The sequence below is a fragment of the Camelus dromedarius genome, chromosome 7 (genome assembly GCF_036321535.1).
Source record: "Camelus dromedarius isolate mCamDro1 chromosome 7, mCamDro1.pat, whole genome shotgun sequence".
Lineage (NCBI taxonomy): Eukaryota > Metazoa > Chordata > Mammalia > Artiodactyla > Camelidae > Camelus > Camelus dromedarius.
In genome coordinates this window covers 34,069,494-34,095,057 of record NC_087442.1, presented here as the reverse complement: position 1 = coordinate 34,095,057, position 25,564 = coordinate 34,069,494, and the positions used below count along the sequence as shown (strand labels likewise).

General features: G+C 36.3%; 1 protein-coding gene across 9 annotated transcripts in view; it reads right to left on the bottom strand.

Annotated features, from left to right (window-relative positions):
- The window catches only part of IMMP2L (inner mitochondrial membrane peptidase subunit 2), a 929,241-nt gene that overhangs the window by 347,002 nt on the left and 556,675 nt on the right, over positions 1–25,564 (bottom strand). The gene's annotated exons all lie outside the window — the stretch shown is intronic.

Here is a 25,564-nt window from a genome sequence, read left to right as displayed (position 1 = left end):
ATAACTGTCAGGTTAATTTTTGTTAAGTTGGCAAGGCACCAACATGTATCAAAATATCACACATTCACTTCCTAATTGTACCATTGCATTATAAAACACATAATGCACAATTAATTCACTACTCTTTTGAGAAAAGAAGTCATTCTCTTTGGATCTAAGCCCACAAGATGAAGTTCTGAGAAGTCTTTAATAAACTATACTCATACTACACTGTTTAAAATTCCTTCCCAATTTCAGTTTCTTTACATTGGAATGAAAACTTAAAGATATTTGTGACAAAATCTGAATACAGAATCCTTCTAGACTTTTAAAAATTTTCCCCCAGGCTTTCACAGTTGTCTCACCACATTTGACAGCCATTTAAAAAAGAAAATTCATTATAAGTTAGTCTTTGAAAACACTTGACTTTTTTTTCTTACTCACGTTTCATCAATTTGAATAATATTTAATTAAATTAGATGCATTTGATAATAGCTATAGCTGGCATAAACATGTGTGGGAATAAACACAACTGATTTTTTTTTTAGGCATACATTTTAGGTGGTGGCAACAAAAAGTACATAGCATTATAGAGTATAACCTTTCATGAGTGAGCATTCAAGGTCACAGGCCTCAAACAAATATTTTACAGAAGGAAGAGAGAGTTTGAATTAAGCTTGTCCAGAGAAGTATTCATTTAAGAGAGCATCTGTTAAAAATACACATACATACATACATACATACAAGAGAGCATCTTTTTAGTGCACTGTGGCAGATCAGCCAGATGGGAGAATGCAACACCTATGAAAATGGAAGTTGGAGAGAAGAGCCAGATGAGCGCTGTGAGCTGGGCTTAAAAATTAGGGAGGTTATTAGGAAAGGCAGTAGGAGCAGTGCCTCAGAACACGGACTCTGGAGCTAGTCTGCCTGGGTTTGAATGCTGTCCCTCAGTTTAGGAGCCATGTTAACTTGGGGCAAGTTACTTATACTCTGTAATCTTCATATAGTCATTCAGTCCCCATGATTAAAAAAAAAAGTCCTTACTTATGGGGTGTTGTTAGGAGTAGATGAGTTAATATTGTAATTATGTGCTTAGAACATTGCCTGCTCAAATTAGGCACTCAATTAACATCAACTTTATTTTTACACCAAAGTGATGGCTGGTAAGTTTCTTGATACACTGTCCCAGGGCAAAATCATGACAATGTATGCAAAGTGCTTTGACAAGTGTCTGCCATATAATACAATTTTTGTATCAATTTGTTGTTGTTGTTGTTCTGACCTATTTAAATATTTTAAATGAAAGAGTGGTCAGGTTTGCACTTTCGTAGGAGCCACGCCAACAGTGAGAGGGAGGGGTTGGGGAGTGAGGTAGGGGCCAACCCAGGAAGTGGGAGCACATTTAGTAGGTTACTGGTGCTGAGCTAAGACACCTCGAAGATAGACAGGTAGAAGACAAGCAGGAGTCAAGACTTGCTCATGTTAGAACTGAGAGTGCTTGCTTGTAAGCAAGAGGGAGGAGTTGAAGATGTTTATCACCGCTGCTTTTTTTTTTTTTCTATGCAGCTGCACTCAAATACTACATCTCTTGGTTTATGGGTAAACTCAGGAAAGTAGTAAGAAAGTCCAAATAGGTATTTCTAAGAAATTAAAAAAATCAGCTACAAAAGGAGAAAAAGCCTTACCTTTATAAAGAGTATCTCTGCATCCAGGAACCTCAGTGACCAGAATTAACTGACCCCTTTCTTATTAAGCCATCACATTTTCTCCCTCCTCTTCAAAACTATTTATAGTTTAGTACTGCTAGATCATGCAGGCATTCTTTGAAGATCCAGGCATGAGAGGTCTTGTAGAATAATTCTTTGAACATCTTTCTTTTAATATGAACTTGCTGAATAACTGATTTAGTGTTCACTCGGCTGAGAAAACTCTGTATAACAAAGTTGAGTAGTAAAATCATTATGTTCCATCTACTGAAACGTGAAAGCCTTTCAGGATGTTTCAGATTTTTCAATGTAAAATCTTCCGTAAAATTGGGCAAATGTTGACACTTAAAATGTATTTAAAGTTTCTGAAAATCACACAGAGGGGAGAAAGACACCTGATCCTTAAAACATTGTCAACATGCCCTCTTTATTATGTAAAAGACAAAAAATTAATATTTGGCTAAATATAACCATGTAACTTTAGAAGCCCTGTTTTCAACTACTGAGGCTTAGAAGCCCTTTCATATGTATTTGGATTCCTTTGTGTCTTAAAGAGTTTAGATGATAGGGTAATAATTCATACAATAAAGCCAGATTTATGGAGTAGTAAAACACAAGTGAAATTTAAATGATCAAATAACTTAATTTAATAACATTTATTGAGTATTCTGTTGGTGCTATGAACTAGTATAGAAAAATAGACAAAGACAGATAAAGTCCATTTATTCAAAGAACTTCAAATCTAGTGGGAAAAATGGACATTAATCAAATAATCATTCAAAAATGTAACACCATACTTATGTGAAGAATGAGGAAAGAAAGGAACTTGAAGTCACAAATACTTATAATAGGGGAATCTGACCTACTCTGCTAAGAGTGAAGGGGCCTGTGTAGAGAAGGAAAGTTCTGGCAGATTGAGGGCAGATACGAAAGTCCTGTGTCCAGTGGAAATCTAGGCATTTGGGAAACTGAAAGAAGGCCAGAGTAGCAGAAAGGCAAAGAGAGTCGGAAAGGAGAATAAAATGAGATGTGAGGGGTGAGCAGGGACTAGACTGTGCTGCACTTTCCTGGGAGAATTAAGGATATTAGTCCAGTGATTTTATTTGTTCAGTGGATTAGGTGCCTAAGTAAATAGTTTAGTCAAGGTAGATGAAATAATTGCATATTAATCACAAGGAAATGAGTTCATTTTTCATAGAAATTCAGTTACTGATGGCCCTAAGAGAAGTATTTGGGGAGACAGAAGTATGTAGCATGATGGGGTGTAATGAGTTACAGGACTTTCACCTAAAGGCACTAGAGAAAATCTCTAATGCATTGACAGCCAGAGAACAGGGTCATTAAATCACTTCTATTGCTTAGGAAACATTAGGCTAGGCTCTGCTAAGGTTAAATTTTGAAGAAGGAAATATTCATCTCTACAGCCTTTTGGGGGTGAACTTTCCTCTCTTTCAGAAGCTACTCCTGGAGCCTAACATGAACTATCTTCACCTCCACGCCCTCCTGAGTGCCTCTCTATCACGATGCAGCCCTCCCACAACAACGCCACTCCATCCATCTCCATCCTCTACCTGCAGACACCCAGGGTTTATAAATTTCATCTGCCATCCCCACTATTCAATGGACTGTATCTGTATCCTTCAAGGAAGGGGAGGGGCGGATTCTTATTCTCATGAGTTGGGAGAAGCAGCCTTAGATTCAAGAAAAGTAGCAGTGTTAAAAAAGAGTCATCCCACTGAATCAATGAAGTGCCAAGGAAGGAAATACTAGTGTGGGCCAAAGCTGACTAAGAGAACTTTTAAGTATGGAACCTTCAGTTAAGCCCTAGGCTTGGACAGGTTAGGTCACCCTACAGTAAACAATCCAGGCATGAAAACACAGAATAAAGGCATGATGCATGCTGGGCTTGGGATAAAGCATGAAATATGAAGGGAAATTTAAAAAATAGCATGACTGCAAGAGAGCATTCACAGGGAGAGCAGTGATAACAGTAAAAGAGCCCCAAACACTATGGTGATTAGTTTGGTCTTTGCCTGGTTGATATCTGAGATACACTGGGAGTAAGTTGATGAGAGCTGTATTTTAATAAATTATTACAATGAATCTTGCAGTGTTTATCCACTCATTCAACATTTATTTATTCGATTCTTATAATGTTGCCAAACAATGTGCTAAGAGGATATACAATAAACCAGGAAGAAGGATATTCATTAATGTAAATGTTGAAAAGTCTAATGTAGTGATAGAAGGGAGGTATCCAAGAGACTGTGAAATTTTTAATCAGAGATTAATCATGGAGTCGAAAGAGGGAAATCAAAGGTGATTCCATTGTTAGAACTCTGGGACTATTGTATTGAGCAGAAAATCAGGTCACATTTGGGGAAAAGGTGATTAATCTCATCTATGAAATTTGAATTTCAGGTAATGAGTGATTTCATCTTGTGGAGAGGTCCCTTTGGTGATCTAAGACCTGATAATCCTCTCTTTTTACCTTTTTTTTTTTGGTTAACAATACATAATTCTGACATTTGGGACACATAATGTTACACCTAGTTATTGGGGAAGACATTTTTGATTCAGGAGAAGCCTTCACATCAATATTCTCCCTGCATGTTCATGTTAATGAGATTTCATATAGAAGGTACCTAATTGGAGGATTGCAGAATGTGTGAAAAATCAAAGATATTTAGGAAAGAACATTATAATTTACTCTTAAATATAGGTGAATTATGTTTATGTGTTTATGAATATATATAACTACATATACATATATACATAAGTGAGTGTCTGTATACACACACAAGAATATATATAAATAAATATATATACACTCATGTTTGTACACATTTTTTTCCAGAGATGTGAATAGTGGAGCTTTCCAGAATCAAGCAATGGAAGAGACCTAAACATTTATTCAAAACACCATCTAAATAAACCATCAATTATTCCAAATATACATTTAAAAGGTATCTTTGAATACCTTTTACTATTTAAGACAAATCATAAATATGGATTTATATCAGCAAATATAAATTAAAATCATAATATATACAAAGCCACAGAAGAGGAAATTGCTCAGCCAAGAATTGCATGCTTTTCACCACCATTTACCTCAACTATCTTGCATGGCAAGAAGTTTAAATCTAAAAGACAGAAGTTATAAAAATGAATGAATTGAAGTTCAGCATTAAAAGTAAAATTAAAAATACATTACAAAATGTAACTCGAAAGGCATTAATTTATGCTAAAACTGCCTTTCCCTCCAAGTGTTTTTAAGCACTCGACAAACTTGATTTTAGCAGTCATGCTCTAATTTCAATTATGTGGAAATTATTCTATCTTCATGAACATGAAAACAGAAGAATAAAGAATAAATGACTTGTGCCTGTTTAAACAGGATATCAGAAACTGTGCAAATAAAAGGATTCCTACTTGTAAATGCTAAGTACTCCTAACAAACCAAATTGGCTAAAAGACATTAAAAGGGGAGTTTTGAAAAAATACTCTGAGGGTCATGAACCATGGAACAGAACTGTGTATGTTTTTCCTTCTCCATCTTCCCTTTTTTTCGTTTTTAATGGAGGTAGTGGGGATTGAATCCAGGGCTTCATTCATGTTAAGCATGCACTATACCACTGAGCTATATCTATCCCCCTTTCCTTTCCCACCTTGACAGCAATATCCCTTTTTTCTGTTCTGGCAACACAAACGAAATATTTTCTCTAGCTTTACCCACATTTATCAAGGAATAAAGAGACAACTATTACTGCTATCTACTTTAACCTGTCTAATTCTTCAATTTCTATTCAGGATTTCCTGGAAAATTCATGTATTTATTTCAGGTATTTTATGGGATAGTAAATATGTAGCAAAATAATTTCCTCTACTGAAATCACAATAAATGTGCTAAGAAATTTTTCCTCCTGGAAGGTAGAAAATGTTCGTAGAAGAAGGTGGCTTTCTGTGGTACATGCAGTGTTAGAAATATTGGGTGGGCATCCACATTCCAAAACGTAGGACTAGCCTTTCCTCAAATCCAGTTAAAATGCAAAAGAAGAAACAAATAGACAAAACAGCAAACCAGAGGCAAAAACTCACAAGCACACTGTGAATGAAAGAAGGCTGAATTGTTTATTCCTCTCCTCTTTTTTAAAATATGCCATTTGGCTTCACCTATCATATTTTAAAATGTGTGACTCTTTTGACCCAGTAAATCTGAAATTCTATCCAGTGGAAGCAGTTGCAAAACTGCAAAAGGACCTATGTATGAACATGATCATTGCCAAATAACGTGTAATGGCAAAAAAGACAAACAATTTAAGTGTTCAACCATAAATAAATGGCTTAAAATTATAACACATTTAAACTGGGGAATGCTGGGCATAAATTACAAATAATGAGTTAGATTTGTGATGATAAAGTTCATGATGGATCCCAGACTGGAAATACGGAGTTACAGAAAACCCACGTCTGGATTAAAAAAAATATATATATAGGTACATACATATATGTTTTTACAAGCATTAAAAATTATACAAAGAAACACATTTAAATGTTAAGATTGTTCACCTCATGGGAGTAAGGTGTTGGGACATCATTTTAGGAAGAAAACCTCTTAATTTTCTTTTATACAATTCAGTATCTGGATTTTTTTTTAATGTCATTAAAAATAAGAAAGTAAACAAAAATGTTGACTAAATGCCAGAGACTGTCTCAGAAGTAGTTGCTATTTGCTTCTAGAGGATAATCAAGGTCTACAACCATTCTAAATTGAGGTAACCACCTCACCTACCATCCTGATGTCCTGAGACATCAAAGCTGGAGCCCCTCCCAACCCACACTATAAGAACCTGTTACTTTGTGTCCATTCAGTGATTATAACTCCTAACATCAGGGAGGACAGACAGGATAGGGAGGAAATGGACAGGGTCCTAGGACATTTTGGAAGGCTGGGATCATCTCCTGATAAAGACACGCAAGTGAAGAGGAGTCAAGAAGAACTCTGGGAGTAGGAAAGTTTGGAAGTTGTAGTTTTACACATTCTATTGTCAAAGAAAATCTCAAGTCTGACTTAGGATTGCTAGGATGTGTCTAGGAAGAAAAAGCAGATGTCTCACTTTTGCTGAGGAAGGTCCTGGTGGATTAATAACCACTGGGTATCAGACAATAGGTAAGAGGCTATGAATCTACTTTGCCCTTCAACTTGAGATCTGACTTGGAGATTCAAGGAGCACTAAAGCGTAAAGAACAAACTACATAACTTGCTGGTCACCAAAGACAAAACAGAGCTAAGTTGCACCTTCCTCAAAAATCCACAAAACAAATTTGCATTAGTGAAAATACTCTGTTATGGAAGAGAGGAAAGCATATCTTGGAATAGGCTTTAGAAAAGCTTTAAGGGTGAAAAGTTTAATAATACATTAGAAGCTATTTACTAGTGAAAATCATACCATCTCCTAAAGCATTCCTATCATACAGGCTGAGCAGTGAATTTAAAAGAATAGTAAGGCATTTCTTAGCATGAAATTAATTGTTTAAGATGGCCATTACTTTTTAAATCCTACCAACTAATAAAATGTTTATTAAGAGAATAACATTATGGACAATGGCTGTAGCACTCTACTAACTTTACGGATGTGTGGAGTTACTGTAAGTTAATCAACTATAAAAATTTAAAATCAGAACAGGAAATTCATGTGTTTGTCATATGATTTGGTCATGCACAAGTTATAGGACATCACACTGACTATGATGATACTGGTGGATGAACTGAAGCTTTTACAGTATAAGTTACCTCTGTTTAAATGTCTGTAATGCAAGCAAGAGTTTTCTCTCTTAGAAATGGTGATTCTTTGAAGCAGAGTCCTAAGGATTTCCAACAAAAAATTTAACAAGTTCTCTATTCTTTTTGTTCCTAGAGATACAAAAAAAATACATCTAGTATGTCTCTGTCTTCCACATCTTTCGTGCATTACAATGAATAAGCCATTCTACTATTATCTAAAGGAGGTGGGTCACCATTGGGATAGGAAATTTACAACAGAGATTAAAAGTGAATCCTTGAAGATGTGACATGTGAACTCAAGTTTCTGTTCCCAAGTGGGTGTAAAACCCATCAACGCATTTTGTTTCAACTTCTGACTCTATTTCCTTCCCTCTTCCCCACACAAATATACATAATGAACCAAAGGATGGCAGGAAAACCAAATAACAGTACTAGCAAAAATAATGTATTTGTGCCTATTGTATTATCGTTAATTTGATAATTTTATATTTCAGAGGTTAGCAGTCAACTTTTGCTATGTGTAATATTGATATAAAACAAAATGCCAATTAATGCTTCCATATTGGCATTCAAGTCTGCAATACTTAATGGTCGTCAAGAACACAATTAGTCATTATAAAATAAATTACAAAAAGACACTTGCACTGCGTGATTGGTATCCCCCCAATCCCCAGAATGTGTGAACAGGGACTTACTGGAAAAGGATATTTGGAGATGTAATTAAGGATATTCAGATCTTCATTTCCTGAGAAGGTCCTAAATCCACTGATAGGTCCTTATAAGAGACACAAAGAAGGACAACAGATAGAGAAGAAAGAAGGCCATGTAAAGACAGAGGCGGGGATTAAAGGAATGCAGCCACAAGTTCAGGAGGGCTGACACCAGCAGAAGCTGGAGAAGGCAATGGACAGAATTTCCCCTAGAACCTCTGGAGAGAGCACAGCCCTGTAAACACCTTGACTTCAGACTTCTGGCTCCAGAATTGTGAGGGATGGCATTTCCGTTGTTTTAAGCCACCAAGTTTGTGGTGATTTGCTCTGGCAACCCTCGAGAACTAACACTACATGTTTTCTTCTCAGGCCCCTCCTTTCATTCTAAGGATGATGATAATCACCCTCACTGAGCACTATCTGCATGGCACCAATAGTGATACATTTTTTACAGTCTTTCTATCATGTAACCTTCCTAATAACCCTGTGAGGATGACATCAGCATTAACTCATCACCAATGAAAACACTGAGGACTAGAATTCAGACCCAAGTCAGTCAGATTCTTGTCCATCCTCCTCCACTAAAAAATACTAAAGAGGAAGGGAGAGCATAAAGTAAATGAATACTTCTTTGCCTGCACATGCATTTATAAAGTCTCTGGAAGGAGTGGGAACAAGAGGGGGGTGGAAGGCAACGTGGGAAAGTATCTTCTATTCTACTACATTTTAAAAAATTCTGGACCTTGGTAATGTATTATATATTAAAAATAAGCAACAAGAAGGGAGGGTATAGCTCAATTGGTAGAGTGCATGCTTAGCATGCACAAGGTTTTGGGTTCAATCCCCAGTACCTCTGCTAAAAATAAATAAACCCAATCCCTCCCCCAATCCCACCAAAAATAATGAAATACAGTAAATAAATAAATAAAATATTTTAAACAAATAAATCACAGAAGAAAACAGCAGTTACCTAGGGAAAGAAATAAGTTCAATAATAAGAAATTAATTAATAAATAAGAAATTAATAAAAATATAAATTTATGAACAAAAGAAACAATTTTGAAAGTATGACTAAAATCATATTGGACTTAGAAAACAAGAAAACAAGTCAAGAAAGTGAGAGGTGACTACGGGAGTGCTGCTGACTTTTTGTAGTTATTTAAATAAAAGTCAACCCTTTCGTACAATATATCCTAACTCTCCCTCTTCTAAGTCATCTTGACAATAGGCCAAAAGTGGACAACAGTAACTAAAAATCCCAACGTTTGTGTACAAGTCTCTCTTGCAGACATTTCTCTCCTTTCCCATTTGTGGTAGTTCTTAAAAGTTTGAGAATGTTGCCTAAGAGAGTGCACTAGTTAGGGGTCTCAAAACACAGATTATGAAACTATTATCAAGGGAATTATAAATCTGTATTCTCTGAATGTTATTTAAGAAAATTGAGATTTTCTGTCTTGAGTGATTTGCACTGAGACTTAGAATTAGGAGAAGAAAATATTTATGATCTCTAATAGCTATTCCTGAACCTACAATTCTAAAATTTTAGTGCCTTTCATCACAGTCCTCCTACCTAAAATGTGTGAGTTACAAAAATATCAAGAAAGGAGATTCTTATGGTTATATTCCTCTTCTTGGGATTCTTCCTTAATAAGTCACTCCTCTTTTCATTGAAAAAAGAATCTAATAATTTTCAAAAGGACAAGAAAGTAATTTTTTTTATCGAAACAGTGACTCAGTTTTTCATTATCATCAATTAACATTTTATCAAACCTTTACAACCACTCAATATGCCAATCGAAGCTACTGCTTCAACATTCCCAGAGACACATGCAAACCCCAAAAGATAATTGAGTAGATTACAATGAACACCAATAAAATCTAGGTCAAACTTAATAACCTTCAAACAGCAGTAGCCACTGTGCATACTAAACACACTCACCATGAACAAAATGTTCTGAGGAAGCCAAAACCAATTCAGGGCCTTCCAAGTATGATCCATTTCCAGATGGCGACTTTCGCATGACTTTCTTTTTTTCAGTCTGTTTACTTTCAAATGTAACTCTATTTCACTACTTTCAATAATACAGTGTGTAAAATGGCAAACCGATTACTGGGAATTCATCTCTAACTAAATGGCCCTACTATGACACATTGAAATGAACCGTGAGATACTGAAAACTGGCTGGGGTGGGAAATTGTGGTGAAAGTATATTCAACTAGCCTAAACCTTCAGGGAGCTAGGATTTCAGTATTGGGAATCACAAATGGAACTTAGAAAGAGCAGAATCAGCAAATACACTTGTGCCTTTACTACTCAAGGCTTTTCTCACAGAGGCATCATTTGTTTTCAGGATCATTTACATTTAATTCTGTGGTGCAGTAAAGGTATATTTTCCACACCTTCAGGACAGCGAGGGCTTCAGTGAAGTGTTTATCTCATGGTTGAACTCTGGGGATGACAGCGAACCAAAGATGCTCTTACAAAAAATGTTTTACAATGTATACATTTTGTCCCACAAAGTCACTGATCCCTTGGGAAAAAAAAAATTCTGCAAGTACCTATTATGGACTAAGGCATTAGGGAAGATAAAACAATAATTCAATTCCTACCTTGAGGGGTGGGCCCCTAGTTAGGGACACAGAGGGGTGTGCTAAGTTGGGGTGATGTGCGGAGCACAGGGCTTGCAGAGGACAAGGTAGCTGATTTATTGTGGAGGGTTCAGAAACTTTGCACTGATGTTTTTGAGACAGAAGGCCATTGAAGAGCTATTTCTTTAAAGGTTTTAGAAGTAATTTAGCTTTTTGCTCCTTTCAGATGGAATATCTCATAATTTACCCTGCATTATGGAAGTGACTGCCAAGCGTCAGGCAAATTTGAAAGTCTGAATGCTGGGAATTGATCATATGTGTTCCTACATTTTTGAAATAGTATTTTCATATTCTTTCCTAAGCTTCTAACTCTCATTATACTCGTAGGTTTTAAAAAAAGAAATTATCACTGTGTCCCACTAATTATCATTCTTCTTACTCATGCCCCAGTAACTGCTCTGAGTTTTCATTAAAAAATATTTTTACATAATTATAGACTTGGAATTAGGAAAAGAGTAGAGGGACTACCCATATAACTTTCACCTAGATTTCCCTAATGTTAACATCTTATACAACCATAGCACACTTATCAAAATAATAAGAATTTAACACTGATTTAATACTATTAATTAATTACCAACTTTATTCAGATTTCAACAGTTCTTAGGCTGATGTCTTTTCTCTCCTCTGATATCTTGACTTTTTAAAAAAAATAATTTAGTGAATGACCCATTATTTGAGAGAGAAAAGGGAACAGGAATTAGAATTACTAGCTTCTTAAATGAGACATTCATGATTAAGAATTTTTTTTTATGTTTTGAAACATATGTTTTCAATGGGATAAGCTTTGCTCAGTGTTACGGTATATGTTACTTATTGTATAACCTTGGCTGAATTCTGACAGGTAATGAAGAGATGCAGAAAAATATATTTTTTCACAATTCCATTCTTTACTCTCCCCTTGTATTTAAAACTAAAGGTGGTTCTCTTCACTGGAGATGGAAGGCTCAGTCCTACCTGGTGAGGTTGCACAGAGAGTGGTATCTAGAGGTGCCACGTCCCAGTGGGAGACTGACAGCTGCAGACACCCACCCTGAGATCCTCATCTGCTAAAAACACCAGCTCCCCTACTGTCATCAAAGCAAGAGGTGATCTGCCACCAGCATCTTTGCACATCCCTCAGTTTTCCTCTGCATTAGCCCTTATACAATTAGCCAGTAGAGGTCAATGTGCTTTACTTCCAATTACTCTCCCTTGGAGGAATTTCAATGTAGAGAGCATATAAGAATTCTAGAAAACCAGGCCAGGGAGCGAAAGGCCTGGGATGACACCCCCTGCTTGTTTCTTCTTCAGTTCTCCTTTTCAGACTAGCCGTCCTGGCTGGGATCACATTATATTTTCATGTATTCTGTAATGGGAGAGCTTGGATCTCGGAATAACAAATGTGCTTAACTACCCATAGCCCACCACAAGGAACATTATCTTGACGCAGCTATGAAAACTGGAAGTATAAAGTGCTCTGGCACGAGGAAGCTTCTCCATCTCACCTTGACATCAACAGCAGAGTACTTCAGTGTAACTGGTCAGGGAGTTGCTTTTCAGTAACTCTCCAGAGTCTTTGGCATCAGTCAGAGATTATCTCTTCTGGCAGTGTCCTTTCGAAGTGTACTTGCAAAGCACTTGCAGCTCTGCTGAAACTTGTAGCCTTATTATAGATTTGGTTCATTAGGTAGAAAACAACAGTAACAGCCACAGTACTTCCTTTGGTTAAATAAGGATAAACTTGGGTCTGTTAGTATTTCCCACCACTCCTATACAGCATTCACAGTGCCCAGGTGCCATGAAAATAATAACAACACTCTGCTTTGGAAATAGCAGCATTTATAAAATTGTGGAAACATCTTATTTAAGAGGGGTTTGGAGCCCAGTGTTCAGGAGAGAATGGATGTGCTAATGTTCGTGAACTGTACAACAGTATGCAAACATCAGGCTTAAATGCAATTCTTAAATGAAAGTCTTTGTATCTTCCATCAATAGTTGCATACAAAAATCCTAAAATGCTTGTCAATTGTTTATTGTATTTTGTCCAAAGGAACTTGGTAGTAAAAATTTTGTCTGTAGGAACTTGGCATCTATTTTTGATGAATATATATAGTTCAAAATATATTTCTGAATTATATTTAAATAAACATAGTCAAGACATACATACAAGACATAAAACTCAATTTGGAGCTTGCTATAATTTGATATCATATTTTAGAAGAGTTTTTTAATAATTTATTTGAACCCTCTAAATCCATCTGACACATTCATATCCCTTTGAGAAGACTTTAAACATTAAAGGACTCAAAACCCATAAGAAATGTTTGAAGCTTTGCAACGTTATTTTTCTCCTCTTCATTAACTCCATTGTTTGGGTTAGGCCGAGAAGACCACAAAAATCAGAAAGACTCTGGTCTAATACTGTGTCCTGTTTTGTATACTTCAAGCAGGATTTAGAATTAGAAAAAATTCTACCACCTATTTGTGAGAATATGAGGGGGCCCTGGTTCTTCAGAGGTGTAGTATGAGCAAACCATTTGATATCTTGCTAAATTCTGGATGCAGTGTTGGTACCATCAGATTGGTAGTCAAGACTTTCATCTAATGGATAATAAGAGAGAAGGTGGAAGCTGGTGAAATCAGATTGATTTTCTGATTTGCCCCACTGCATGACACAGTCAACAATTAAATTAGGTGTGTCAAAGAGTTTGATCATTCTAAATCTTCACCAGGGAAGAGGCAAGCCTGGGGCAGTTGCTATGGTGACCATGCCTATGGCTAGGTTACCAGACAAAAACACACTGCCTCACCAGTAGCCACTTCTTGAATTTTAGCCCTTTGACTACAATAAGGACAAAGAACACATAAATCATGAGTCATTTATTGATCATGAAACAACTTTCAGTGATGAAGAAACAATGAATACAACTATTATTCTTTTTTAAAAAAATACATAGACATTGGTTATAGAACTGGTTTAGCTTGACTCCTGCCTATACCTTTTTAAAAAAAAATTTTTTCATTTAATTTTAATTACATTAATTTTTTGAAGGGGGGAGGTAATTAGATTTATTTATTTACTTATTTTTTTAATGGAAGTACTGGTGATTGAGCCCAGGACCTCATGCATGCTAAGCACATGTTCTACAACTGAGCTACACCCTCCCCTCCAAAATTATTATTCGTGATTTTATTCTCAAGAATAAGTAATTCTTGTACTATTAGAGAAAATTTGTATCACTTGACCAGAAATATAAGAAAAAGATAAGTTCCTGTTATCAAGTATTGTTTTGAGAATCGATTCAAAGAAAGCATTTCATAGGGTCACTTATCCAGCAAACTACTTTTCTATATAAAGAACAAAGTATTTATACATTTGGTATTATTTATATCATGAAAAAAGGAAAGAAATAAACAGTAGGTGAACTCTCAAAAGAAAAAGAAAATAGAAAATGAGCTCATAAAAAATGAACCCTTGAATATAGATTTTACCTGAAAGGAGGCATTCATTTGACTTTTAAGAAAGATTCTACCCTTTTATTACTAGGATATTTAAAAATAATTCACTAAGCCAACCATACTTATATTTTATTTTTTCACAAAGTAAAGTCTATCAAACTTCACACATAAATATTTTGGCCACAAGTTAATTATTAGTTAGTAACTGAAATGTATTGTTAACGCATTGTTAATTTGATCTAAACTGTGTCTCAAAAGATCTTATTTTTAAATTAGAATACTATTTCTTATCACTGTGATGTTACAGTCCTTATTTAAGCATTCCTTTGAGATAGACTGAAACTGATATCCCAGAATTTAGGTTAATGAGAGCCCTATATCCTGATGTACTACAGATTATTTCACATTGTAACCTTATTTATACTGATTGACAACAGTAGTGCAGATTCACACTTATCCAGGAATAGTCCCCCATGGTTGGATGTACAAGAGAATTAAAAGCCTTCCCTTCTCAGTGGCTTTAAGGGAGCATTCAGCTCACCTTGTCACTTGGCAAGTTGACCTGAGTCTTACGTATGACAAAGTGACAGTTCCCAGGATTATTTTAGGTTGTCTTCTATCTAAAACTTTCTTTTCCTTCCCTTTGCGATTTCACATAGAATATTGCTTTATTTAAATAGTCAGCCTGTATCAGCATGAAGCCAGGTTTTGGCCAAAGAATCCAGGGACAGAATTGCCTCTCTTTCACCCAGTGTTTCCTCCATCTACTTTATTAAAGTAAAATTGAGAAGAGGTTTCTGATGACATTTGTAGTCTGTCAGGCAGATAAAACAGTGAAGATAGGGATCCAGATTTATTTATTTTTATTTCTCCCCTAATATGTTAGATTCAATATTAATCCTCAGGGAAAAGATCTCTGGGATGTTAAAAGACCTCTGGAGGTTCCAATTTGGTAGCACCTTTGCCAAAGGATTCCTGCAAAAGATATACAGGGGCACCATTGTTCTTATCAGTCACAGGGTTGCAGGTATCACACTTAGCATGTTTCTGTCAAAGTGTGAAACTGGACCTGTTGGGTTTATTTTAAATACTGAATGTCTTAATCATGTAAATAAACAGTAGATAAAAAGATCGTCACTTGGAGAACAGGATTCTCCAATGTGAGAAAAATATGATAGTAGTTGTTGGATATTTCATTTTTTATCACATTTATGTGCTCTAATTACTACTCCAAAGTAGAACTGCTATACAGTTGATTAACTCCATTTGGAGAAATGCTCTTGTTTATGCCTCTGCCCCTACCCTGCCCTAGAGCTTTTTACATATGTCATTCAAGAAAAGGTCAAGGGAAATTTCTGTAAGACAAAAAAAAAAAAAAAAAAGAAAAGGAAAATGTTTAACTTCATCTAACCATCCATGGATATACATGAAAATGAAGGGAAAGAAGATGGTGGGAGTTGGCAGAGGAAAGGTGATCTTGTAAAACTTGTACTGCTGGGGTAAACAATCAAATCATGGCACAAGATGTGGGGAAAAAACAACTTTAAGAAATATTTTAGAGTTAAAGAGGAAGAGCAAAGGAAGACCAGTTTTTATTTTCTATACAGAAATAGTCAAACATGTACACCATGTTGTTTTTCAGTAGGTGAAATGAACAGAAAATAAACATTGAACATAATTTTTGATATGTGGTCTTAATAAGCAACTCTCACTTCAAGGGTATGGCCTCACACAAGGACATCAGTCTTTCTAGGCATCAAGAGTATATGATCAAATGACCGATAGGCACATGAAAAAATGCTCAATATAACTAATTACCAGAGAAATGCAAATCAAAACTACTATGAGGTATCACCTCACACCAGTCAGAATAGCCATCATTCAGAAGTCCATAAACGATAAATTCTAGAGAGGGTGTGAAGAATAGGGAACCCTCCTACACTGTTGGTGGGAATGTAGTTTGATGCAGCCATTATGGAAAACAGTATGGAGATTCCTAAAAAAACTAGAAATAGACTTACCATATATGATCCAGAATCCCACTCCTGGGCATATATCCAGAGGGAATTCTAATTTGAAAAGATACATGCACCCAATGTTCATAGCAGCACTATATACAATAGCCAAGACTTGGAAGCAACCTAAATGTCCATCAACAGATGACTGGATAGAGAGATTGTGGTATATTTATACAATGGAATACTACTCAGCCATAAAAAGAACAAAGTAACGTCATTTGCAGCAACACAGATGGACCTAGAGATCATCATTCTAAGTGAAGTAAGCCAGAAAGAGAAAGAAAAATACCGTATGCTATCATTCATATGTGGAATCTCAAAAAAAAAAAAAAAGGACACTATGAATTCATCTACAAAACAGACTCTCAGACATAGTGAACAACCTTATGGTTACCAGGGAAAGAGGGTAAGAAGGGATAAATTCTGGAGTTTGTGATTTACAAATGTTAGCCACTATATATAAAAAATAGATTTAAAAAAGTTTCTTCTGTATAACACAGGGAACCATGGTCAATATTTTATAATAATCTTTAATGAAAAAATATGAAAATGAATATATGTATGTATATGCATGAGTAGGACATTGTGCTGTACATCAGAAATTGACACATTGTAATTGACTCTACTTCAGTGAAAAAAAGTGTATGAGGAGCTGTCTTTAAAAATTAAGACAGACCCCAAAGAGTCCCTCCCCCAAATACTCTCATAGCTCGACTTTGCCACACACTTTTAGAATAAATGCTGCAATTTCCATGTAGATCTACTGACATTATGTCTGAGATAAAATGATATTAGCCTACTTGATAGCATTCAGAAGTTCATTGTAATTTCCTGTCTTATTAGGTAGCAGTAGGGAAAAAACACAACAATAATCAAGTATGGATACTTAAATGAAAGAACATTAAAAAGCTAGTGAACTTGGCTTTCTATTAAGTATGCCATGTAATTACCTTTTATCCATTCATTTCACAGTCTGTGTCCTGTATTACTTAATTGAAAAGAAAAGACTGCTCATGTGTACACTAATTGCTCAATGTGTAACTGATTGAATAATCTTGTGCTAAATCCTTGAGAGAAAAAATATTAATAAAGACAATATAAAGAAGGCAAAAATAGGAGGACGTCATCCACAAAAGTGTATCCTGCCCTCTTAGTCAAACATGATTTAAGAACAAATAGTGTAAGAAGTAAGTTAACTCCCAACACTTCCCCTTACCCATTTGTCATTAATTTTCTTCAAAATTAAAAAAAAACTCACATCAGATTCAAATATCTGTGAAGAAATATTAATGATGAAAAGCCAATTACTATAACCATTTTATGTATAAGGATGGGAGCTCAAGAGTAGCAAATGGACATTTGCTAAAAGGCTGTTCCACTGAACTTGGAATCAACCATTTTCAAGTTGATATATTTTCATCCTCTATATATTAAAAATGGTCCATGTCTGAAATTGTTGGTTATGTGAGGAGAATAACTATTTATTTATTTTATCTAAGAACTAAGCACCAAATTAATTTAAAAACCTCAAGACCTGCCCTTAACTAGCTACAAAGATTATTTTTACTTCTGGTTCTTGTCAAGAAATACCATCATGATCTCTTTGATGCCTAAGTCTTTTAAATGTTTTACCATGAAATATAATATTCATAGAGGATCAGCTGAAAGAGGTATAGCCCATTAACTTTTCTAGAGTCTTTAAGTTTTTGCCTGGATTCTCTTTAGTCCATTAGAGACCTTGGAATAAAGTCTTTAGAAACTTGTAATATTTTTTTTCCTGAAATGTACTTTGGTACTAGCACCCAGAAATGCTACAATAAACATCTCTGTGAATTTTATCATTGCATTTTTTTTTGTACAGACATTGGTGAGGCCATCATCTTTTACATCACACAGAGTGTCCTTTTATGAGATCCATGAAAAAATTTTATTTACTTGTTATCCCCAAGAAAAGCTGTTCACTGTAAATACTTCAAATGTTTGTAGTAGTTTTAAAACATGTCTGCAAATTCTTTGACATTCCTTTGGTCTAATTCCCCTCTCTTGAATATGGCCTTGCTTTAGTGTCTGTCCTGGAACTAGCTCTGATCAATAGAAAGTAATAGAAGTGATGCTGCATGATTTGGGAGGCTAGGATACAAAAAGCAACACAGCTTCCATCCATTTCTTTCTCTCTCTCCCTCTCTGCCTCCTCCTCACCACCCTCACGTTTTGGATACCTTAGCCAACATATATAAAGAAGTTCAGCTACCTGAGCCACCATGCTGGAGAAACCACATGGAAGGATCATTTAGACACAGACAGAGATGCTCAGTGAATATCAACTCTTCCAGCCTCAGCTCTTTGCGTCTCCCCAGCATCATGTGCCAAATATTCAAGTGAGAAAACATTGAGATGATTCTAGCCCCAACCTTCCACACATAATATACACACACACCTGTATATCTACACATATAATTTTTTATTGTTTTTGTCTCTCTGTGTATATATATATATATATATATGTATATATATATATATATATACACACACATTTCAGTTTCGTATCGTGTCTGCTTTAGAAAGAGTATAAAAAAGACAAAATCAGGAGTTGACAGAGAAAGACATAGAAACAGAAGGAAAAAGAAAGGAGATGATAAAAAAAAAAAAAAGTACAGTGCAGAGAAGGAGGGAGGGAGAGAGAAAGAGAAATCGATCCTCACCTACACACAGGAGATAGTCAGCCAGAAAGAGATACACTTAGAAAGAAGAGAAAGACATTGTCATGGCATAATTAACACTCCCAGCATATGCCTTTTGTTGATATTCTTACTGAGAATTTCTGATATCACACTGGGTTTTAACATTATATTGATTTCTCAGCAATTGCTCTATAAATTCTGGGAATCTGACTTTCCTCCAGTGTTAGCTTCAGGACACAATGCTGAACACAGTTTCCTGAAGGCAGCTCAGCCTCTCCCATTTCCTGAGTCAGAGGTAACCCAGGCAGAGAGTGCAGAGTAGAGGCAATTGCCTGACAACTGGGATCCTTCCTGTCGCTCTAGGTGAGTCTTCTGTACTTGCTCTCCCCACCGCCTGCCGCCTGGCTGCAACCATCTCTATACGAACCACATTCACGGCACTAGGCTTCCACCTGAGTTCCCCTTACCTGCCCACCTGCCTTTACCCTCAGAGCACATGTGGTCTGGACAATCTATTAAATGTGGACCTCTGTCTCTCCTGTCTATTTAATACTACTGGCTGGGGTCCTGCTCCAGAACATATACATCAAGCAAAGCCACTATATGTAGTGACAAGCCATAGACTCTACCTGGAGGCAGTGTTCTACTCCCTTTCAATATTATAATTTGCAATATGGACACCTTATTGAGATCTTTCTAATTTGGCTCATCAAAGAAATGGCAGAAGACTCCCCTCACACGGGGACAAAAGCAGAGTTACGCTGCTTTTCAACCACAAGCCAGAAAAAGGAGAAACAAAAATGATGCTTAAGTGTACATATATCCCCATTTCTGCAGAGTCTCCTGACTTAGCAAAGCTATTTGCCTACTGGGAATCAATATGGAAGGAGAACAAAATCTCAGGAATTCTTAAGTACTGTATCGTTGACTTCCTTATAACTCTACAATGGTTGGTGTGTAATGCCCACAGGATTTAATGGCGACTGAAATTGCTGTCCTTGTGGTAATCAACAAAACATGGAAGCCTATGAAGCTGTGTATAGGATTAAGTAACACTAAGATATTTACCTCCACTTGAGAAAATAAGGCCCCCTTTAATCTTGGGCATCGTTAGGAACTCCTCACTATCCTTGAGATTGGTTTGCCCTCAGTCACATAAACGCTGCCTATAAATTCTATTTTGTGTCAGTAGAATGCTTCACAGTTTATAAAGCACTTGTGCGTTAATCATATAGAACGAAGCCTCTCTCTGTTCAGGCTGTTTCTGCACAAGTACAGAGTATTATTCACAGATGATGTGCTTCACTGAGCCTGCACAGAATTGTTCACGCAACAGCTGTAAATCAAAATTGACTTTTTGAACCTAACTTTGCATAATTCAACAAGTTCCTCAACATCTTCTGCCTAAGCAGGCTCATGACTTATACGAATCTGCAAAGCTAAATAACTACTCATGACTGTCTCCAAGTGATTAAATTTAAAAAGATTTTGCATTAACAAATCAGGAATGAGTCACTGTGTGATTCTTCACTGATCAAAAAGTGACAGAGAAGATGCCATTGACAAAGGGAAATGTCATAGAATGATGGAATCATACATTTCTTCTCATTCCCAATAATAAGAAAATGACCACATAAGGAGGGGTTAGATGGACAAAGATAACTGCTATTAAATACTAGTCTGTCAAGAGACAAATTTATCTGATCTTAGTGGTAGGTTTAGTCTTAGCACAGGAGAAGTAATCAGTTCTGCAGCTACTGAATATACTACTCTTAATCATTCCGTTATATGTACGACTGATCAGTGTAAATCAAAAACCCCATTAAGTCAATACATAGTTAATAGGTGCTTCAACATTGCCCAACAATAAAATTTCATTATTGTGCTGAAATCTTTTCTTCCTTTTCCTCAGTGATACAATTATTTGGAAAGATGTTACCCAGCAACTCCACCAACCAGATTTCCTCACTGTCTCCTGCACCTTTTATCTTCTACCACCAAGGTCATTCTTCTGCCCTTGTGATCTGGTCTTGGGCAATGGTAAATTTTTTGTTGCCATCTTTTTCCCCAAGCTCAAGGTACTGGCCCATCCTCAGGCAGTCTGTACCTGGAAAAGCTTTGTTTACTCTACTCATGCCTTTCATGTTTACACCATTCAATGAAAATAGGAAGGAGGAGGAGGACAGTAAATGCTTATTTAGTTCTTACCATGTGTCAGACAATTATTTCATTTTTTTCACATAAAAAACCATATAGGTAGATTATATTATTATTCTCTTTTTTACAGATGAGGACAGTAAGGTTTAGAAGACTTAAGAAACTTGTCCGGGGTCACAGGAAGTAACATAGTAAGGGTTTAACTATGACATAAAGCCCAATGCTCTTAATCAACACACTAATAATTGCACTACTAGTAAATTTCAAAGTCATAAGAGGAGATTAGAATTATCATCACATCACTGTAACCATTCCAAAGTAAGAAAATAATCATACTATGCTGTATAATAAACTCAGCCCTATGGTTTCCACAATGCCTAATTAACTATTATTATTTAGTTACTTTATATGAATGTGTTTTATATCTTCAATTATATTCTAAGTTCATGAAAAGCAACGGCGATGTTTATACATAGCTGCATAAAATTTCTTTAGTGCCAAACACTGTGCTCTTCACAAAATGATCAAAATGTAATGATTAAGATATATATATATCTTCTTTTTACTGAAGTATAGTCAGGTTACAATTTTGAGTCAATTTCTGGTGTACAGCATAATGTTTCAGTCATACATACACATATATATACACATTTTCCTTTTCCATTATGGGTTACTACAAGATATTGAATATAGTTCCCTGTGCTATATAGTAGGATCTTGTTTATCTATTTTATATATAGTAATTTGTATCTGCTAATCTCAAACTCCTAATTTATCCCTCCCCCGCTTTCCTCTTGAGTAACCATAAATTTGTTTTCTATGTCTGTGAGTCTGTTTCTATTTTGTAAATAACTTCATTTGTATCATTTTTTTAGACTCCACATATAAGTGATATCATATGGTATTTTGTCTTTCTCTGACTTACTACATGTATAACTGAATCACTATGCTGTATACCAGAAACTAACACAACTTGGTAAATCAACTATACTTCAATTTTTAAAAATTTTAAAAATATCATGATTGAGTCAATCATCTATTGTGTGATCTCAAAATACCCGCTTAGAGCCTTAAAGAGTTTAGGTTCCTGAAATCTGATGAATGCAATTTTCCTGAGGAGGGGAGGTGGTAAGAGGCAGAAACAAGGGTTACAATGGTCCAGGGAAGGAAGAGGGTGAGGGATAAAAGGTGGGATGCTGTGCTCAGGGAAGCCTCAGACAGACAAGCAGATGAGGGAAAGCAGAGCATCAGGAGGAGGATGAGAGCCCTGGGTTAGAAATGCATGAGATACACTTGACCTCATTCTGCATTTTATAGGAATGTTCCAAATGTTTCCACGGGGACAAAGAAGAATATCCGAAATTCCACCAGCCTGAAACATATGGAAATGAGCAGATGACACTAACCCCTAAGAAAGGATGCCATTGGCAGCAGCAAGAGTAACAGTGTCCTCTTAGCCGAGTACAATGTTCAGGTAATTCATATGTCATACCCATTGACCCTTACTCCTGTCCAGCCTGTTCTCCCCTCCAGCTTGTCCACCCCTTCTCAGTAACTCTTCCTACCCGGCATCCAATTGTTCAGATCAAGCCCAGGCAAGGACCCACCTTCCATTCCTCTTGTTTCTCAGTCCTTATATCTAATCCTCAGCAAGCCTTCTGACTTGATCTTGAATACATATCCAGAATCCTTCTACAGAGGTTTCCTTCCATTTCTGTTCTATCACCTGGTTGAAGTTGCTATCACCTCCTGTCTAGATTAGTCTAGCCCTCACCCCCACAACCTAGCTTCTTGCCCCTGCCTGTTACAGTCTGAAATATACTAGCCTCATGATCATTTCAAGATAATAATCAGGTCACATCACTCCCTTGCTTCAAACAGTGGCTTCCCATCTCACTTAAAATCTAAGCACTGTCATGGCCCACAGGCTTTCCAAGCTCTGACCTTACCTCCTTCTCTGGCCTCTTTCCACCCACTCCATATTCTATTAGAGACCATTCTTTCCCTCATACACACCAACCTCATTAACACCTTAAGGTCTTGCCATTCCCTCTCCCTTAAACACTTTGACTCTGTATCTCCACAGGACTACTCCTTTCTATGAAGCAGGTCTGGGCCACCTTCCCTGACTACTCAAAGCTCAAACACTCCTGCTCTACTGAATCCAGTCAATGGGTATCACCACACCCTCCTCTGTATCTTCATAGCACCTACTGCTATCATTTATTGACTTTTGTGCAGTTTGTCTTTATGTCCTGTTTCTGGACCCCACCTCCTTACACCACAGTTAATGTAGACTCATGAGAGTAAGGACACTTACTAATTCATCCACATTGCTTCAAACACCAGTCATATAGTAAGGACCAGTAAATATTTCCAGAAAGAAAAAATCACATGAAAAGTCCTATGTGCCTAAGTCCTTTCTGAAACTGCTGCTTAAGAATTTATTTTTTGACTGTGTTGAGTATGTTTCTACATTCTCAGATGATATTAGAGAAAGTATTTGATATGTTTGCCATAGCAAAAAAAAAGGCAGGACATGTCACCTACATTTTTCTTACACATATATTTTGAGGACATACTTTGGTCTTCCCTGTGGGAATCTAACCTCAGAATTATGAGAATGAAGGAGACAATTCAAATAGTGTAAAAAATTTCATGTTGTTTTTCTGGAGCATGCAGTAGAATTTTCTAGCATGATATATTACTATACATGCCTTCAGTAATAAGAGGAACCTGCAAAAATGTTATTTCAGAACATTACATCAGGGAAGAGGTCTAACCCTCTTCACTTTTGCCACAGGGTTTTTAAGATTGTCATTACTGTGCTTACTCAAAACATAATCACAAATAAAAAGTATGTGGAAATGACAGCTATATTAACTTTACCATGTACAGTTAAGTATTCAACATACTTGAGAGCACTGTTCCTTTGTTTTCATAGTGAGCTCCCTAGAGAAATAGACTTGGAGGAAAGGCCTGGTGGAGACAGAGCTGCACTGAACTTGAATTGTACAGCCAGATGCACATAGATTGGAGGGGGTAATGAGGCACTGACCAAACACTGGGCTCTCTGGCTCACACCATATGAACAGAGATGAAATATCTAGAAGTGTCTCAGGCAGACGACCCAAGCAAAGGTATGGTTAAGTCCATGAAGTCTGTCTTTGCATAACTTCCTCCTCATTTAAAGAACCCCCCCACCCACCATGTTTCTCTTTAGTCCCAGGTAGTTTTCTTTGAAAAGAGTAGATACATAGAATTCACTGAATTAAGCCTTCTTGTGGTATTAGAAGAGAGAAATTATATAATGCTCTCATAAAAAGTATGTGCTTGCCTGTATCCAGAAGGAACCCTACTTCAGAATGACACCTGTACCCCAATGTTCATAGCAGCACTATTTACAATAGCCAAAACATGGAAACAGCCTAAATGTCCATCAACAGGTAACTGGATATAAAGAAGATGTGGTATATTTATACAATGGATTACTACTCAGCCATAAAAACTGACAACATAATGTCATTTGCAGCAACATGGATGCTCCTGGAGAATGTCATTCTAAGTGAAGTAAGCCAGAAAGAGAAAGAAAAATACCATATGAGATCGCTCATATGTGGAATCTAAAAAACAAAAACAAAAACAAACAAACAAACAAACAAAAACAAAGCGTAACTACAGGACAGAAATAGACTCATAGACAGAGAATACAGACTTGTGGGTACCAGAGGGGCGGAGGGTGGGAAGGGATAGACTGGGATTTCAAAATTGTAGAATAGGTAAACAAGATTATACTGTATAGCACAGGGAAATATACACAAAATGTTATGGTAGCTCACAGAGAAAAAAATGTGACAATGAGTGTGTATATGTCCATGTATGACTGAAAAATTGTGCTGAACACTGGAATTTGACACAACATTGTAAAATGATTATAAATCAATAAAAAATGTTGAAAAAAAAAGTATGTGCTTTTATAACAGAAGACTCATGAAGAGTTTTAAGAAGTCTTCAGTCTCCCTCTATGCTTTTCATCTTTGATGCTGACATTTCAGGCTGTATGATTGTGGGTTCAGGAGATTTTTTTTAAATAACTTTATTGTGGTATAATTTCTATACAGTAAACTACACACATTTCAGAGTACAGTTTGATGAATTTTGATAGATGTATACACCTATGAAACCACCACCACAATCAAGATACAGGAGATGTTTTCAGTCTCTCCTCAAACCTTCCTCCATGGGTAAGGCCCTTGGGCCTCGACTATGTATAAGGCCAGCCCTGGCTCCAGAGGCTTTGTTTCAATAAGGACAAAGTATATATTCCCCCTCCTTAGATTTCTGTTCCTAATTAATAATGGAAACAAATGGAAAAAGCAAAGACAGAAAGAAAAGGTGTATGATAAAGGTCCCCTTGCTGACTGTGAATGCTGGTATT